The following is a 19,552-nucleotide window of genomic DNA, read 5'->3' on the forward strand; positions in this document are numbered from 1 at the left end:
CGGACTATGGAAAATTTGTACTTTTCGATTGTTCGGTGGCGATATTACCGGACCAAGGTACAGTGTACAGATGTACAACCAACCAAACAGTATCGCCACCGGACAATCGAAAAAAGAATTTTTCCACAGTCCGGCTGGCCGGACTACACAACCGGACCACGGTTAAGAAGGGCAATTTCAAAATGTTTTTTTACGTATATAAATGCGCATTTAACTGTTATAATTTCACATTTTATTGTAAAATGCACGTGATAGCAAAATTTCTTACGCGAATGAAAACTAAGTATTTATATATAACGAGAGATAAGTAATTTTTGATGATAATTATTTAATAATTTGCGGGCATACTGAAGAAATCATATACATACTGATATTAGCCCATCAGTGAGATATATCTTTGGCCTCGTCTGCACTTTTGACGTGATATAGGGGTCAATCCGAAGGAATCCAAGAGAGAAGCCGTGGTGGCCCAGTGGTTTGACCTATCGCCTCACAAGGATCGTGGGTTCGAAGCCCGGCTCGCACTTGTGAGTTTTTGGAAATTCATGTGCGGGTTTACATTTAAAAATTGACTACGAGCTTTACGGTGAAGGAAACCATCGCGAGAAAACCTGCACAAACCTACGAAGCAATTCAATGGCACGTGTGAAGTTCCCAATTTGCACTGGGCCCGCGTGGGAACTACGGCTCAAGCCCTCTCGTTCTGGGAGGAGGCATATGCCGAGCACCGAGGCTGGGATGGATGGATGGATGGAGGGGTCCATTACGGATCAGTTTTAAGTAAAAAAACCCTGCAAAAGTGTCAAAATGCCAGGAGTTAATTAAAACGAATCACGATCTACCGTAACAAAATACTCCTAACTTTTTTTTAATACAGTCGTTTACCGTCCTCTAAGACTTCATACAAGAGAAGCTTATACAGGATGTAATAATAAAGACACGCTGTGTCAAGTAGTCGTCACAGGCCACATCACAGGCGTATACAACCTTCTATAAACTACCACACGGGTTCCACCTGGCTCATTCTCCCGCCGGCGGCCGCGCGGAGCAAACGTGTTCGCGAGTGTCGTATACGTGCAATCGTGTTTGGTTTTAGTGTTGGTATTTACGCTGATGGAATACTTTATACGTGAGTAATGATTTTTGTTTTGGAACGCGGCTGATTATATACTAGGCGTGTTTTACATTGTTTTTTTGTTGGTGTTGAATAGTTCGTCGAAGGTGAGTTATGTTACCTTTTTTTAAAGTCACGTCTTTATTCAATTTAAGCTGTAAATGCTTTTGTGAATATCGAAAATTTTACCATCGGTTTGGAAAAAAACCTATGTTAAGAAGAGACCGAAAATAAACTACCTATTGTGCTAATAAATAATGTTATATTGTATTAATAGTAACAATTAATAATGATAATAATAAAATAATAATGAGTCCTATTAAAGCTCCTTAACTCCAATAATCTTTAAAACCTGAATAAATATTAGAAGTTAAGCAATGTAAATTTAACAGAAATAATTTTCAGAGAAATAAACAGTTTTTTTTTTGGCTGAACGAGATAGATATTTTTGATGATAGTTATTTTGAGGATTAGCAAGTATCTTAAAGTTCAATTGCAATATTATGTAAAGCGTTACTTTTTTATTACAAATTAATGTTCACTAAATAAGGATGATTGTCAAAACTGCTACAATTATATTTATCTCATAGGGTCTAAATTGCCTAAATCTACTTGCAATGAATTATTCTATCGTTTATACTTAGTTTATTTGTTCTATATTTGATTTTTTTACGCTAAACGTTCTAAAATAAGTATACGATACGTTAGCAAATAATAGGGTAAGTTCGACTGAACATCCTGTGAAGGTTTTTTCCGTTTAAGTTTTTATTCAAGGTAATGGAAACTTTTAAGTAACTTTACATGTCAATCTTAATCAATAATGTAGAGGGGTATGACAAAATTGTAAACGTTTTCACGTAGAATTAGGAGCTTTTTTTCTCAAAATCAAAAGTATCTAATATCTGAAAATATCTATTCCCAAATTTTACACATGATCGAAAAAACACAGCACAGCAATTGTCCAGAGGTGGTGTAGGGGTTATAGCACGCAGCACGGATTGCTGAGGACCTTTGTTCGATTCCCAGCGCTGATCTCTTTTTCTGGTTTTCCTGTGCATCCATGTCTCAGTTTGTATTTTCGATATGGTTTCACGGGATACCCATAAAAGTAACAAAGAAATAAAAAATTAGGACAATTTCTACCTATTTAATTATTGTCGGTTCTGAGTAGAAAACATGCATACTAATATTATAAATGTGAAAGTGTGTTTGTATGTTTGTCAGTCCCTCGTGTCGAAACAGAGCAACGGATTGACGTGATTTTGACATAAAGATAGTTTATGGGCCAGAGAGTGTCAAAGGCTACTTTTTATCCCGAAAAAATGCACAGTTCCCGAGGGAACAGCGCGCGATAACCGTATTCCACGCGTACGAAGCCGCGGGCAAAAGCTAGTTTGGAATATTTTCTACTAGTACTAGTAAGGCACAAAATTTTGGGGAATAATACACAAGGTAATTTTTTACTATAGCTCAGTGAAACTTGCCTGATCGACTACCTGACTAACTGAATCCATATTCATTTCACAATATATCGTTCGCGTAATATCTCTTACCTAAATTCAGTTATTTCAGTGGATGCGAATAAAGGACGTTTTAATCTCACGATAGGTAATTTTAGGAGCAAGGGTATATGACATAATTTTATTACAAGCTTTTATTAAACTTGTAACGTCCTTCTTTTAGTATATCTCCAAAACTTATAAGTTATAAGTCAAATGTCACATAATTTTTGCAATCTATTCGATTTTGGAATTGTACTTAGTCAATTAAAGCCAACACTACACTTAGCAAAAACCTTTTATTAAAAATGTTTTTTTTTTTTCAAAAACTGATTTTGCCTATTATACTGTGTGATTTACGTACTTAGTAAATTTTGTAACTTGCACATTATTGTGAGACAGTTCCAACGAACCTACTCGCGTTTTTATAAAGGCCGGTAACGCACTTTTCTCAAATTATGTTGCGGCAGTGAATGTTTACCATCTACCCAATCATGCTTAAAAAGTATATCTGCATAAAGTATATAGGTACTTAATCTTGTTTTCATTCAAGTATAAAAATAAATATGTCTAAGCAAAATGGCAAGCATACATACTAGCTTTTGCCCGCGAGAATTTCTTTCTTTCTTCTTTCTTCTTTCCTATGTCACTCTCTGGCTCATAAATTATCTCTATGTCAAAAATTACGTCGATTTGTCGCTCCGTTTCGACGTGAAAGAGGGACAAACATACAAACAGACAAAACATTCAAGCACGCATACTTTCGCATTTATAATATTAGTATGGAACTTTGAGGGGACAATCTACAAGTCAAATGAAGTTCTCTAAAACACTAGGTAGCTGAGGTTTGGCAGACGGAAGCTACCGTAAATAAAAAACACTGCGTATAAGCGTGTAAAAATATATGAATTACCGTTCATTTTTGCCGATATCAAGCATCTTAAGTTTAACAAGAACCAATTGTCGATATTGTTCGGTAAAGGAAATTTTGTATCAGATATTTTAGAGTAATCATCCCTTTGTTTGGGGGAAGCCACAGTAATGCTTGGTTGGGAATCACCGGTTCTTAGAAATTGCTTTGTGCTTTATCTAAATTTTCAAATCAAATTGAGATCGAAAGAAGCCTTCTAATGCTTAATATATTTTTTGATCGCGTTAAAGATATGACTGGAATAGTTACCTACTTACAATTTTGCTACTACAAGTGCTACTTACAAGTGTGCTAATGTGGTTTGGAAATCGAAACAGAAGATCGGTTTTCTTTTTCTTTCTCATATGAATGTTCAGAAAAACAAAGAAAATTGACGAGTCCCGAGAAATTTAGGCTGGAAACCTGTTTCGAGCGATTTAGGCTGGAAATGTTAGCATTGTACTAACTCTTACCCGCAGCTTCTTGATCAGGCAGTTGGGATGATTTATGATTTAAGTTCTATGCAATTTCTATGGTGTTTCTTAAAATTAGCGTCGTGATTTTCATGTACATCGTATAAAAATGGAACCAAACCAATTCATTTCGCTTCTCATAATTTTATTTGTCATAATTTCGCTTGCCATACCAACATTTGCCATAAAATCCGGATTTCTTGAAATATCATCTTATAGAATGTACCTACTAGGTTGGGTTAGGTTAGTTTAACAGTAAAAATTTTAAAGAAAATACTGTTTCAGAAACAAAATTACATTATGAGTAATGAAAATTATGGAAAATTATACATTATGGCATATTTTATGACATTAGGGGAGAAATTGTATGTTTCTAAACTTTGCGATTGAGATTACAGGATTTTACAAAATATGGACCTATAAAGCAACCTATGTGAAAAGTTCAAAAAAGACCGGAAGAATATTCTATGAGTTCCTTGAGACGTGTTACAATGCAAAATAATGTGTGCAGCACAAAAACATAAATTACTTATCTATGTCAATCTCGTTAAGAAAAAACAATAACAATTTTTTTTTTTTTTTGTACACAAGAGTTTTATTATTATTATTCAGTTGAGTTTTAAAATGGGCAAAATATTCTGGATTAGCCTTTTCCCACAGTTTCGGTTGTGTAAACCATTAGATTTTGCATTTCTAAATTTCCATGGGAATTTACAAAAATTACTTAAATAATGGCCTTCATTTACGTTGCGTAAATAATATTCGGCAAAAAAAAATATCTGACGTTTTTGCGCGTAGGAGTCACAAACACACACAAACTATGCACGCTGTACACTAAAAGTACCTAGACTGAAATAGAATATTAAATCACGTTTAACAAATTCAAATTTTCCGCCCCTAAAACAATGTTACAGCGTTTGCGGCAACTTCAAAGAGGTAAACCACTATCCTCGCAAGCGGGAGCAAAGTTCAGTCTTTTTGTTGTAAAGTGAAAAGTAAAGTGGGAGACAAGTTTAAGTTCACCCTGTATTTTGGAGCGCAAAGGGTGATGGAGTAATGTTTTGTTTATTAGGTGGCTTTTTTTTTTAATTACTGGAATTATCACAGCAGCGTGTAAAATTGTAATTTTCAGGAAGCCATAGGGTTACAAGAATTAAAAATATCATCATCCTCATCAGCCGGAAGACGTTTGCTGTTGAACAAAACAACGACAACTCCCCACTCACACAAATATCATATTTCAGCCATTTTGAAAAGCCGCAATATCATCTCACTGCGTCACGAGAAGTATTACGATTACTGAAAAATTTTCACGTCGAAAAATTTTATTTTTTTATTTATTTTTTTATTCGACTGGATGGCAAACGAGCAAGTGGGTCTCCTGATGGTTAGAGATCACCACCGCCCATAAACATCTGCAACACCAGGGGTATTGCTGATGCGTTGCCTACCTAGAGGCCTAAGATGGGATACCTCAAGTGCCAGTAATTTCACCGGCTGTCTTACTCTCCACGCCGAAACACAACAGTGCAAGCACTTGCTGCTTCACGGCAGGATTAGCGAGCAAGATGGTGGTAGCAATCAGGGCGGACCTTGCACCACCTGCAAAAAAAAAACAAAAAAAAAATTCCTCCTGCAAAAAATTCTTACTAATACCATAAAATGTATGAGTCTATCTGTTATTGTTTTACACTTCAACCGCTGAACAGATCTTGATGAATTTTATTTTGAGATAATTAAGAACCCCGGGAAAAATTTACGTAGAATCGTTTTTATTCCGAAAAATCGTATCTGTGCGTAAGACATCTGAATTAGTTAATTTAAAAAAAAAAAAAAAATTAAAATTAAATTTAAGCTGTTTATTTCAAGCAAAAGAACAAAAATCATTTTACAATCATTAGAGAGTCCTTAATCCTAATTTTAATTTGATCAGCTAAGCACTCTTTGGATGAAACAAAGAACCATTTTTGTCTGTCTGTCTCTCCGTCCGTCTGTCACAGGGCTCTATCTCTTGAGTCGTAATAGTTAGACACTTGAAATTTTCACAAATTATGTATTTCTGGTGCCGCTATAACAACAAACACTAAACGCAGAATAAAATAAATATTTAAGGGGGCTCCCATACAATAAACGTGATTGTTTTGCCGTTTTTTTGCTTGATATTAGTGGGATTCCTGATGGTAAGAGATCACCACCGCCCATAAACGTCTGCAACACCAGGGGTATTGCCAACCTAGAGGCCTGAGATGGGATACCTCAAATGCCAGTAATTTCACCGGCTGCCTTACTCTCCACGCCGAAACACAACAGTGCAAGCACTGCTTCTTCACGGCAGGATTAGCGAGCAAGATGATGGTAGCAATCCGGGCGGACCTTGCACAAGGTCCTACCACCTGCAAAATATGCCTGTCCGTTGGGGTCGAAAAGTTCTCAGTTGGAAACCGTGGATCGGCAAGCGCAGAGTAGGACGTCCACCAACGAGACTTATGGATGACCTGGTTAAAGAAGAGAGGCTCACGGTGGATGCAGGCCGCTTCCGACTGAAGCAACTTGAGATCTATGGGAGAGGTCATAATCCAACAATGATGAACCTTTGTTTGGTTCACGAATAGTTTTATTCTATGCTAGCCGTGGTCTTCAGCTTCATTCACGAAAACCATAAGATTTCGTAGTCGAATTCTCTACGGGAGTTCCTAAAAATGAGAATACGGTCCTACGTTGTATGACGATCATCCGCACAAAACTATGTCTCTATACTAAGCAGTTACAATTCTGAGATTCAACATGGATTCCGTAGAAATATTGGATTTTATAGTCTTCTTCTTTGTCGGATACTCTTTACAGAGGAGTTGTGGTCGCGTAGCACGTAAAACAATGAGGGCTATCGTTTTTTGTCTCACTAGATGGCGCACTGTAGCGTGAGGTTTTTAAGTATGGCTTTCAAAGTCTGTTATTACGGGCGTGAAAACAAAGTTTAGATTAAAATCATATTTAATACACCTTAAAACCGTGCCATAAAAATATCCAGCATGCCACAGTGTTGCATAGTCCCCGTTTTGTTCGGAAAAAAGGGAGGACAAAGGTTTCCGAAAAACAAAACTGTCTCAAAACACAGACATTCATTGCCCCGGAACGCATATTTGCTATAATTAATTTCAGATATTGCAAAAAATTCACAAATTTATTCTAATTATAAATAAACCCGCGTAGCTCACCCAAAAACTATAAGATTTGACATTTCGGAGACCTCACGCTACACTAGCGCCTCTAGCGGCGAATTCATACGCGATAGCCCTCATTCTACGTTAGTTTCCCTGACCGTCGCTCTGTGGCGCAAGTGTTGGGAGGAGTATTTGTTAGGGCTTTATCTGGTCAGTTCAGCGCATGGGAGAACGTCCTCTTGATCTTTTGCCGTTGACCCTTTCCTGCACCCTGTAACGGTTTCAAATGACATTTGCAAGCCGTCACTGCGCGAATACATTTTGAGTCACAATTATATCAGATTGATAAAAAAATATTGTTTGAAAAGCGCCATCTAGCAAAAATCACAGACAACTGTAACGTTACTGGGGCTCTAATTTAATCTAAGATAATATTAAGAATACTGTTTAAGTATCTAATTACAATTTTAAATATCAGAGGGCGCTGTTATGTATGGGAAACTAATTAACATTAATTTATAAGCTATTTCCTGAAAATTGAGAGGGAACAAACATTCAAATTGAATGCAATGATTTTTGTATGAGTTTCAGCAAAATATTAGTTATAAAAACATTCTTCATTAGGTAGAAAATGTATAAAACAGAAATTAGTATGTTTGTCATGATTACATGAAATATATCCAAAATGCAAGGAAAATTCATATTAAATAAGATTGTATAGGAGATAAGCTTTCTTTTATCCAAGTTTCGCATCTTTCTGTTCAGTAGTTAAGTCACAATTAAACTTCAAAGTTATGGTGTTATTTAGTATTGAGCGGGTAGCGGACATGTATTGAGAGTGAAGGAATATATTAAATACTCATTAATTAATTAGAAAAATGGGATTTACGTTGTTGATTTTGGAAATATATTTAGATTTAATTTCACAAATATTGGAAAACCTATTCATCCATTTAAACTATATAAAAAAGTAGTAGTTTTGTTAATAATTGGTTAGGGCTGTGACGTCATACGCCGAAGCTGGTGAGGCCGTTGAGGCGGGAGAGGCTCGAGACGCCCGTGAGGTCAAAGAAGACAGTGAGGCCGTTGACGACGTTGAGGCTGAAAGGGCTGAAAGACTATAAATAGGAGTGGAATCGTAGGCCCCGGGCATTCATTTTTTGGTCTTGACGGCGAGCACATTAACTTTTTAAAATTGAGGGCAGAGGGTTGTTGCAAGTATTGGGGTTCAGTTTGAAAGCATTTTAAATTTACGCGGGTTCTTGGGGGTTTTGCTATATAAATTTATTTGGGGTTTTAATCATTTCATATTTTATTATTGGGAATTTTACATAGTCTATTTGGGTATTCGTATAAATTGCAGAGTGAGTATTGTCTTATAAAATGGATATATTTCTTAAGCAGATGGATTATAGTTTGCTACTGTTTATAGTGGTAAATTATTATCTTCATTACAATTATGTTTGAAATATTTAGTGCTGATTTTCATTCGGAAAGTCGTTGCGAGGGAGTCTTTGCGGTCCTGTGACGGTGAAGTCCCTTAATTGTTTCTGTAGTGTGGAGTGATCGTTTTATAGCGTTTCATTTCAGCCTACGTTTGTATTGTACTAATCCATAACTTTTCTGTGTTTTTCCCAACTTAATGGAAATGACTTTGGTTCCTCCATAACGTACCTTGGTTGAGCTTTAAGTCCGTTTATATCGTCTGACACCTAACGGTGATAACCGTGGATGATATAGACTTCCACTTCCTGAAGCTGTGGTGCCTTCAGCGGCAAATTACTGTCGTACCAGCCACCAGTGGATTCTGTTTGTCTTTTGTAACGACTAAGTAGCGCTCGTCGAAGTGAATGCGTGTCTTGTTGACGCTTAGTTTGTACTTAAGAAACTCAGAATTCCTGTCTCCTATTTATTTACGTATTTATGCACAACGTTAGGTATTCTGCTGTTCCGCGGAGCTCTCCGTCATAGATACTTTCCTTCGGGAAAGTTGAGAGCTCAACACCTTGTAGGGACCGATAGGGCTTTAGGTATACACACCATCTTTGTTGATAGGAGAGTAGAAGGAATTCCTTACACCGGGAATTTCTACATTACACTAAATGTACATGTGGGATTATTTCCCTAGTTTTGCTAATCACAGACAGAGTGTAGGGGCCTCGGGCAAGCTTAAAGTACAATTGTAGGATTTATTAGGGCTATATAGGTAGGGAAGTTCATAGGGCTTAGCTAGAGTAGCGTTTCCTTACACCGGGAAAAGTTACTATTTTTAACTCACCACACAATTAGTTCACCTATGAGGGTTTTCCTCCAAATTGCTAAACTTCAACACAGAGCTAGGGAAAGTTTAAATTCTTACACACCATTTTATTTCTAGATTTCTAAATTCTATTGACAAACTCAATTTTAATATTTAAGAAACTCCTAAGAGTGCTCTATCTAAGACAGCCATGGGCTCCGATTAAATTATAATTTTATCACATTATAAAGCTAGCTTGAAAATATAGATTGAGGATTTGGTACAGCCAGGGAGGCTCCCCGTTGGTTGTCTTACTGCCTGTAGGAGAAGACACTGACACGGCTTGTTACTACATGAATCATCTATAGTCAATTACCTAAAGGGATTGATATGATAGCTATCTTTATAGCATAAAGGGGTTACTGTGGGAGAGTGGCCTCTGGGATCGACTGCTTTATGTTTGAGTTATTAAACTAACTAGAAGTATTTATAATTACTTGATTGAATGAGTCAAAAGATTAGACAATTAATGGTAACTATAGGGACTTAGGTATATTATTATATATGTACCTATTATCAATCTACAGTAGAGTTTACTGGTGAATGAGTCGGAAGATTGGGCAATTTCACTGATAAGCTTATATACAATGAATGAGTCATAAGGTTAGGCCTTTCATTGTTACTATGGTAGGGACTCGATGGAAAAGTCATAAGGTTAGGCTTTCCATTGATATTCTGCAGTAGGGTATACATGTGAATGAGTCATAAGGTTAGGCGAGTTCACTGGTATCCTATTGTAAATTAAGCATAACATTTGCCATAGAATTGTATCTGTACTAAAGACTTTGTCATGCACCATAGTTAGTGCGTAGTTTTCCTGATCTGCAATATACCTCTTCTGAAAGGGGAATATTGTTGTTTTTGGAGGCGCTGGTGGGTTCATAGGGGATGGTATATGGCTTTAAACCATATTTGGCGGAACCCCGGGGGCATTGTGCCCCCGGTATCAGTCCAAAATACACTTACAATTCATATCCTAAAGTTTGAGAATGTTCCTGAGAAATATACTTTTCTACATAGTTTGCTTAATCATATAATAATTATTCCATTCTTACTTTTCACTTGAATTACCTTGGGTTACTCGGTGCACACAACGTAGGTTCTACATATATCACTAGACGATTCACATGGCCACCTTAACTAATATTCATAAGTAGGAGTATTTACCTGAACAAAGTTTTACTATTTAGATAAACATTAAGTTGTTAAGTTTTACTGATAAGTATGTTAAATAATTAATTTAGTTGTAAGTACAAGATAGATATAAGTATCAGTAGCAAGAATCATCATCATCATCAGTTCAGTTGTTTCATATGAGCAGTTACAACCCCAAGACGCTCTATAGATTCGAGTGCTGCCCATGTCGAGTAATGTGTCGGAAGTATGGAAGAGTTTAACTATGAATGACGGTTTCTTTTTTATTTGGAATAGCTGATTTTCGAAAGTAGGTTAAAGTTCTCTTATAAAGTTTATAAAGCAATTCGTTTACACAACTTATTAAAGCTGGAATTAAATATGGGAAGATTATAAAATATGGGAATGTAAAAAAATTTCGTGGTCTCACTTCAGTTGCTTCAAAACATTTTTTTCCCTTCCTCGTAATTCAAATTCACCCCAAGTGACAAAAACGTTTTTAGTAATTTAAAACGTTCGCTTCATAATATCCTATTATTGCGTAACTACAACGTACAGAAAAGGTCCAATATCAACACGCTGTTACAAAAACAATTAACGATTCTTATCACTCCATTGTTGTTCAATACAAGGGCACGTCGAATTACAGTCCTCACAGAGTAGCTTTCGTTTCAAAAAGCCTTAACTTACACTTTACTACCACTGAAATTTACACTTAATACTGTACCCTATAAAGTCTGAATTGGATGAAAGTCGGAACTCGATATACGTCGTTCTATTATGTTGTGATGTTATGACGTAATTACCGCCCTGGTGATTTAGTATTGTGACAACACAATGTACAATACCGTACCTAGGGATCTAAGTCAATATGGAAAGTAATTATTACATAACGCTCAATGAGTATTGAGAAGCACAATAATTTGATGATACCTTTGTATACGTTGATGATATGATTGTGAAGTAAATGAAGGTTTATGAAAAGTTATGTAAAGTAGGTACTCTAGGTACCCCTGTGATCACATTTTGGGTCATGTTTTTTGCTTCCAATAATTATGAAATGGGCGAGTAAAATTATAATCATACTGTGAACATAGGGTGATAAACAAGTTAGTACCATTTTATACAAACAAAATAAAATGAATTGTCGATTTTAATTATTTCTAATAGCTGCGGTGTGCTAAAAATAGACTAAAAAAAACGAAAAAAATAGACTCATAAAAACCGGGCAAGTGCGAGTCGGACTCGCGCACCGAGGGTTCCGTACACATTTATAGGTATGTAAGTAAATGGGAATCGTGCCTTGAAGATATTTCTCGCTTTTTCCGAGTGATTTAATACATCCAGTGTATGCAGAGCCCTATTCTTAAGTAAAATGTACGCAGTGTGGGGTCAGATTATTTTGGACATTGATATTTACAGACACGCATAAAAAATCAAGATTTTCAGATTTTTTTAGTTGGTTGTGTTATAATAGCTACTTTTATACCAAACTTCAATATTCTGAGTTTACTGGAAGTACCCTGTAGGTTTTGATTCCCTTGCGAGTTACGACAATTTGCGGAAATTTGCAGCATAAACGGCTGCATCTTTTGATTACGTTGGCTTAGAAGTTTGATTTTTTCACAGATCCATCGGACAGTAAACTTCAGTATTTGATATAAATTTCAGCTCGATAACTCCATGCGTTGCCGAGAAAAAAAGTGTTGACAGACATACAGACAGACAGACGGACGGACAAAAAGTGATCCTAGTAGGGTTCCGTTTTTTCTTTTTGAGGTACGGTACCCTAAAAAGCTGGATTTGCCCTGGTTTTTATAATTTCGGAGTACGTCCAAAGAGAATTACAAAAATGTAATAGAGAAAAAAGCTTGTAAAGAAGTGTTAAGTGAAACTGACACGAATGACGTCTCACTTCATACGACGAAGAATTACCTACAAAATGAGTGTTCAGAAAATATCTATTTTATTTTTGCTTTAGATTACAAAGGTGCATTAAGAAGGGCTTTTTTGAAATTCCCATAGGACAGATACCCTATTTTTAGATATTCTTCCACGGGAGCAAAAGTGCTGAGTAAAAACTTAAATCAAAACTGTCATCAAAAAAAAATTGTCAATTTCCAAGATTTTAACACCAAATATTAATTAGTTTATTTTATATTCTAATCTAATAAGCTTTATCGTACTCTTCTAACAAAATAGCGAGTATACCCTGTTTGTCCGAATTGAAGGTTCTCTTCTCATGCGCTTAATTAAATTCTCGATTTAGCTAAAGATGTTTAAGCATCTAATTAAAAACGGTAATTTAGACTTTGAATCTTTAAAATACCTCCGGAGGGATACACGGTTCATTTTTATTAGGGTTCCGTAGCCAAAATGGCATAAACGGAACCCTTACAGTTTCGCCATATCTGTTTGTCTGTCTGTCTGTCAGTTCGCGGCTTTGCTCAGGGACTATCAATACTATAAAGCTGTAATTTTGCACGAATATATTTTGTAAACTATGCCGACAAAACGGTACAATTAAAAATTTAAAAAATAATTTTTTAACATTACCTCCCATAGACATGTGTGACACAGTGGAGGTGTTTTTTTTATCCAACCTTGTAGTGTGGGGTATCGTTGCGGATAGGTCTTTTAAAACCATTAGGGAAATGCTAAGACAATTTTTAGAGTCAGTGATTTATTTGCGAAAGATTCAACTTTACAGTGAACATTTTCATTGAAATCGAGTGTCCCCACCCCCTCTAAAATATAAACAGGTAGTTGGAAAAATTTGAAAAAATTCAGGATGGTAGTAAGTATATCAAACTTACAAGAAAAACTATAACGGTTAAGTTTTGTTCAGAATTATTAGTAGTTTAACAGTAAATAGCAGCCTAAGGTGTAAAATATACATAAACTTGGAAGATTCCGTAAAAAATCCGAAATCCTTTGAAAGATATCACTTATTTTTTCGTAATGGCTACGTAACCCTATTTTCGGCGTGTCCGACACGCTCTTGACCGGTTTATTTTAATCCGATTGAGCTGTAATTTGGCGACAAGACAGAAAAAAGAAGCAGTATCCAGTAGTCCCCAAACTAGGCTGATCCTGTATCTTGGGACCCGGTAACAATATTAATCTTGTCTCTTCTTTATCCTTGCTTTTATCTTATTTCATTTGGGGGTCAGTCTTTCTAGCATTCTTGCGTCACACTGAACGTTTGTAACTAATAATCTAGTACTAAAATTCTAGTAGTCCAGCCAGGGTATTCATCATCCCAGCCTATATACGTCCCACGGCTGGGCACAGGCCTCCTCTCAGAACAAGAGGGCTTGGGCCATAAGTCCCACGCGGGCCCAGTGCGGATTGGGAACTTTACACGCACCATTGAATTGCTTTGTAGGTTTGTGCATTTCCTCACGATGTTTTACTTCACCGCAAAGCTCGTGGTAAATTTCAAATGTAATTCCGCACATGAAGGCGATAGGTCAAACCACTAGGCCACACAACTCAACAATTTACCCTCTTTTAGACTCCAAGTGCCGGCTAAGCACCAACAGATGTTCTTGCACTCCTATTTCTGGCCAGAGGGTCTGGTCTTCCGTCGCTTTAGGGAAGCAAGGATAAAAATCCCTGAATAACTTTTTTTTGTTTTTAATGTCTTTTTGTGTTTTTTTGTAAGTATAATTTGAATTTTACAGCGCATTGGTTTTATTGTAATGATGTAATTTTTTTATTGGCAAATAAATAAATAATAACTCGTTAAACATTTCATGGCCATCAGTAAGACGTATAAAGACTTGATTATTAAGAGATTTTATGAGAAATTTCATGGTAATCGATTAATTATTTAAGATTTGAAAACAGAACAAACATGTTTCCAGCATTATAATATTAACATGGATTAAATAGTTTACAAACCGGAAGACGAATCGTTGGCAAGCCTCCCAGTAGATGGACGGACGACTCCTGAGAGTTGAAGGAGGATGCAAGTGGCGAGTTGGTTCATTATGGTGTTCTAAGGGAGAGGCCTTTGTTCAGCAGTAGACGTCTTCCGGCTGATGATGCTGATATTGATGATGATGATGAAATAATAAAAATAGAAAAAAAAACCATTCAAGCGTAACTCAACTGCCATAAAATTCAATTCCATATCTAATTCACTACCAATCTTCAAAGTAACACTCCTAAATATTATTTTCCTGAATCCCGCGATGTTTTATTTGGTACATTTCTCCTGTTTCCCGTGATTTAATTTGTCGGATGCCCGGGGACGTATTAGATTTCCCGGCCAGGCCATACTTCATTGGTCGGTAACTAAATTTGGTCACCACTATTTGTAATTGCGCGCTCCGATGGGATTTTTATTGGGATAGGGATAAATGAAATGTGAAATAGAATTCACTTTGTATGGTCGCAGCTCGTGTTTTTAAGGAATTTTGAAGATTGTAGATCGATCTGGTAGTTACAATAGAAATTCTGGGATTTTACAAATTTCCCTGGGAAATCCCAAAATTTATATCGTTATCTTCATTGAGGCTGTGTTAAGAACAACTGCCCAAAATTTCAAGACTCTAAAACCCAGTTGATTTTATCCCTATCCCGTGGGAATATCGGGATATAAAGTAACCTATGTGTCATTCTAGAAGTCTAGCTACCTATATACCAAACTTCATGACTCTAAGCCCAGCGGTTGTTATTTCAAGATTTTATCCCTCTCCCGTGGGAATATCGGGATAAAAAGTAGCCCATATTTAAGCCTTAATCCAGGGAGAGTATATATTACCTGTATGCCAAATTTCATAGAAATCCGTTCAGTAGTTTTTGCGTGAAAGAGTAATGAACATACATCTAAACAAACATCCATCCATACAATCTTTCGCGTTTATAATGTTAATGGAATATGAATGCCTATTAATATTTTTATCATTTTTGTCTAATGATCAGATTGGCTTAAATTTTGGTTGCATGGCAATGCAAATAAAGTGAACAAAAACGGCAAGAAAGCTAACACTAAAAATTACCCTTTTTCCAAACACTTATTCTAAAGCCCAGTCATAATCATAATCATAATCATAATCATTTATTCATTTGTCCAACATAGGTAACATTTAATTGGTCTTAAATTATGTTTTTTTGAGTCTCACTATGTGGTGCCCCAGGGCATACAAATATTGCCTTATATTAAACCTATTTACTATTTTTATAATTATTACATATTAAAAACAAAATATATATATATATATCTATTTAAGTATATTCTAAAAATTCCCCTGATGGAGTAGTACGCCTTTTCGGCCAAAAAAATATTTAGTTTTTTCTTAAATTCGTATATGTTGTCAATGTCTCATCCTCATCATCCTCATCTCAAGTCTCATCATTATCATTCCAGCCAATATAATGTGCCAATGCGTGGCATAGGTCTCCTGTCAGAATGAGAGAGGTTGGGCCGTAGTTGTTGGGCGAAGAGCGGATTGGGATAGCCTGTTAAGTCTTTCAAAAATGTTTTTTATATAAGTTGCATTACAATAAATACGGTGCTTACGGTGATTGCGGTCTTGCAATGTAAAACTGCTAATACCATTCTTGCAGGTCAAAACTAGGCTTAAAACACATTCAAGGATAAACATAATTCAGTTTCTTCCATAATTTTCAAGGCCCCGTCCTTATCAAACATTAGCGAAGTAAGTAAACACACGTTGATTGGCCGCTGTTTAATCGAGTAATTTGCCAAAGTTAATAAAAGAAGGTATTAAGGTACGCAGCTTTCCCGGTAGGTGGGAATTAACGAAGGAAAAGTTGAATAAACTTGGCATGTTCCACTTTCAACTACACGACTCTTTTCCGAACTCACGTGAGTAGTGTAGTGTGTTAAATGCGTCTAATGGTGCTCTCATATTGGCTGTTATAAATGTTATATAACGTTATAAAACACGAAAGCATTGTCTAACACTTTATAACTTTTGTTACAACTTGTTAGATGGTCTTAACGTTCCCACATTGGTACCGATAAAAATGTTATAATAACACCATATAAAAATTGCATTTGCAACATTTATAACACGATAAAGTATACCATTTGTTACAATTTATTAAAAAATGTTAGAAAACGAATGTTTATAACATTACATTGTTATGAAATTTATAACGCCATGTGGATTCGCACACCATAAGCAAATTTTTACTCTATTCAGTGCGTCAAACATTGCACGAACTCACACCAGAGGGTAGAGTCAAAAAACATTTATTATATTAAGGTACTGAATTCATTATGATACCTAATAGTCCGACTAGTTTCGATCTCTTCGAAGATCTTTGTCATAGGTGAGTGCGTTCACGACGTTGGCGCTCCCCGCACTCACCCACGCACGCACTAGATTTTACTACTCGTATAAGTTATTGTCGTGTACATGTAGAATAAATAGTTATTGTACCAACACTGTATTGTATATTGTGGGAAAACAAAGACTGTCTATTTGTTAGCTCTGCGTACTTATAGTTATAAATGTCCGCGGCGATCGTAAAATCCGCTAGATCACGAAATTCCTAGGCATATCGTGAAATGGCGCCATTTCATGATATGCCTAAACGTTGGCCAGGCATATCACGACGTGCCTGAGAAACAATATGGCAGATCGATTAGAGCAATGCATTCGTCGATATTCCTAGCTTTATACCGGGCACATCGTGATATGCCGAAAAAAATAAAAAATTAGGCACGACGAGCGAAGCGAGGAGTGTTTAGTATGGATTATGACCACAACCCACGAGCCGAGCGAGCGAAGCGAGCGTACCGCGGTAGCGGCCGATGAAGTGCCAGAACTGATATGGCGGCGTTTCATGATATGCTAGGCAAGATTTCATGATCTGCCTAAACGCCACTAGACAAATCGTTAAACGGTGTTTTTTGAACGATATGGCGGACGTCCCTTAGCCAATTCATGAAATGGCGCCATTTTACGATATGCCTAGGAATTTCCTGATCTGGGGGATTTTACGATCGGCCTCGCCGACATTATACACTGTACTACTTTATATTATACTTATAAGTCTGAAGATCGACAGTAATCGTACACATTTTCCAGTTTAGTTTTAATTTCGGTAGAATGCTGCGAAGCCCTCGCAGTGGGTGTGTGCAGGCAATAAGTGTAACGACCCGATTTATGTATGCGAGGGGAGACTGGGTAAATAATACTGCCTGTTTAACGTGTTCAGAGTTTTTTCGTCACGTCATTACTGAAATTCAAGATTATTAAAATATATTTATAACTACTATTAAACTTTACTTCACAAATTATTAAAAAAATGCCCAAGCGCGAGTCGGACTAACGTGAGGGTTCCATACAAATTTTGAGGTAAGTATCTATAAATATCCAGTATTTGCGAAGCCCCCCTTTCCCAAGCAATATGACGCAGTGTGAGAGCATTTCAAATGGATGACAAAAAACTATCATTTTCAGTCTTTCTTATTGATTATGCTATAAGAGCTACACCTTCAAATCTCAAGTTTGAAGGTCAACTAGAAACACCGTATCAGTTTTTCAGTAGTGGCAATTATGGAAAACCTTTATTACAGGCATTGATTTTGTTTCACCTGTCCCGTTGTCTGTCTGTCTGTAATTAAATCTTACAAGTTAAATTCTACCAACTTCTAGTAGTTGGATTGACTTGAAATCTGGTATATTTACTTATGTGACAATACAATAATCGGGTAGTGACATCCTGGTAGTCCGGCCTGGATCGTTTCCGCAGGACGGAACCCTTCAATGGTTAATGGCATCGGCTTGAAATTTGGTATGCAAATGTAGTTTGGGTGACAATACTAGTACAGTCAACTAAAAGTACAGTCAGCAAAAAAAAAACTTGTATTAAAATGTTTTTTTTTTACGAAAAACTTATTAATTACTGTGTCTTTTACTGTCTTGACTCAGAACTTTGATTTTTTCACCGTTTTTAGGGGTAGCAGACTTGAGATATTAATATTTCAGCTTGATAGCTCCACTCGTTCCTAAGAAAAATGATCTAGACAGACGAACAGACAGACGGACATCAAAGTGATCCTATAATAATAATACTAATATATGTCGACTGGATAGCCAAGTGGCTCGATCCCCGGCCAGACATTTTTACGACTAATACGTATGTTTGCTCTCGGGTCTTGGATGTTTAATACACACACACACACACACACACACACACACAAACATTACGCCTGTATTCCCAAATGGGGAAGGCAGAGCACACGAAACGTTACCGCCTCGGAGCTACTTTTAGCAATATTACCACATCACTAATATTATCACTAGCGATGTTTGTTTTTTTATGTTATGTTTGTCATGTAATTATCTATGTAAGTATATTTATACGTTGCCTATTATCCATAATATAAGCTCTGCTTCGTTTGGGACCTGGTCAATTGGTGGCAAGTCCAGTGTCCCATGATATACTTTTTTATTTGTATCTCATAAAGTCATACCTTTAATAAGTAACTCGGGAGACATTACCGATGGCAACCTGCTCCACTAACAAGTTAATTGAGCCAATTACCTCATCAATTTCCGTTAGCAACAGTATGACTTATCTCCTCCGTATATCACCCATGACATGCAAGACACATAATAATATCTCCAACATTACAAAACTTACTCTGGGTTCCTTCAGAACTCAACATGAAAGTTTGTTTTGTTGCAAATCAAATTATTCCTACAAATAACAGGAAAGTTGGGGCTCGTCAAAGTTTTATATTACATTACGTTTACAGAGAATTTGTATTTCTATGATGTAAATAAATCATCGTTGCTCCAGTGTCGGAACTTGTAAAAGCAATTTAATTAGATACCGCACCCTGTCTTTTGCGGCCAATCGTTAAATAATTTGAAGACAAAAGACGGGGAATTAAGAACTGTGGGTTGTTCTCTTAGACACGGCTTTGACACGTTTTATCAAATCAATAAATTTTTGGTTTAGCTCATTAGTT

The 19,552-nt window shown here is 36.4% G+C and overlaps 1 protein-coding gene across 2 annotated transcripts in view; it reads left to right on the forward strand.

Annotated features, from left to right (window-relative positions):
• The first annotated feature begins 1,037 nt into the window (after positions 1-1,037).
• The window catches only part of LOC141427277 (cyclic GMP-AMP phosphodiesterase SMPDL3A-like), a 165,615-nt gene continuing 147,100 nt past the window's right edge, over positions 1,038-19,552 (forward strand). Inside the window, exon 1 of one of the 2 annotated variants that reach the window (XM_074086566.1) lies at positions 1,038-1,221. The gene's annotated coding sequence lies outside the window, so the exon portion shown is untranslated. The remainder of the gene's footprint in view (positions 1,222-19,552) is intronic. The other variant, XM_074086565.1, reaches the window with a different exon arrangement.

This window comes from Choristoneura fumiferana, chromosome 4 (assembly GCF_025370935.1).
Source record: "Choristoneura fumiferana chromosome 4, NRCan_CFum_1, whole genome shotgun sequence".
NCBI lineage: Eukaryota > Metazoa > Arthropoda > Insecta > Lepidoptera > Tortricidae > Choristoneura > Choristoneura fumiferana.